The sequence below is a fragment of the Loxodonta africana genome, chromosome 5 (assembly GCF_030014295.1).
Source record: "Loxodonta africana isolate mLoxAfr1 chromosome 5, mLoxAfr1.hap2, whole genome shotgun sequence".
Taxonomy (NCBI): Eukaryota; Metazoa; Chordata; class Mammalia; order Proboscidea; family Elephantidae; genus Loxodonta; species Loxodonta africana.
In genome coordinates this window covers 31,726,360-31,727,112 of record NC_087346.1, presented here as the reverse complement: position 1 = coordinate 31,727,112, position 753 = coordinate 31,726,360, and the positions used below count along the sequence as shown (strand labels likewise).

General features: G+C 34.4%; 1 non-coding gene across 1 annotated transcript; it reads right to left on the bottom strand.

Annotated features, from left to right (window-relative positions):
• Positions 1–402: 402 nt before the first annotated feature.
• TRNASTOP-UCA (transfer RNA opal suppressor (anticodon UCA)) lies at positions 403–480 on the bottom strand. The gene has a single exon. It is a non-coding gene; the product is annotated as a tRNA-Sec (tRNA).
• Between the last annotated feature and the right edge of the window lie 273 nt (positions 481–753).

The window sequence follows — 753 nt, the reverse complement described above, 5'->3', positions numbered from 1 at the left end:
TTCTTAACTTTTTTCTTTGACACTACAAATACTTTTTCAGATTATACTGGGCAACATAAATATTTTGTAATCTTTTTCTTAAGGTAGTAATAAAAATAAAAAATATTTTTTCAATATGCCTGAGTACACACAGACTCACAGGTATTACCTTGCTTTAGACAAGAGTTCAGAAACTACAATCTCAATAAACATATTTTATCATCGAAGATTTCATAGATAATTCAGCTTAAACCCAGCGCCATCAAGTCAATTCCGACTCCTAGTGACCCTATAGGACAGAGTAGAACTGCCCCACAGAGTTTCCAAGGAGCACCTGGCAGATTTGAACCACCGATCCTTTGGTTAGCAGCCATAGCACTTAACCACTATGCCACCAGGGTTTCCCCTAAGGTGATGGTCTGTCGCCCAAAAGGCGACACTCTGTTGCTAGACAGCTACAGGTTTGAAGCCTGCACCCCAGGCCATTGAGGATCATCAGACCTTCATTTCTAAATTTCACTATTAACTTTAGAAAAAATGAAATAAATATTATGCATAAAATTATAAATATTATCAAAACGGAGTCAAGATGGTTTGCATTTTTTAAAAATTTGGATTGAGCCAAGATTTCTTAAGCATGATTTTATGCAATTGTAATAAAAGAATCCAACAAAATCAACAATTGGAAATATTCTGGGTCACAGCACTGGTCACAATTACTACTTTAAGTATAATTTTTTTAAAAGTGTATTAATGAAATTATATTTACGCACA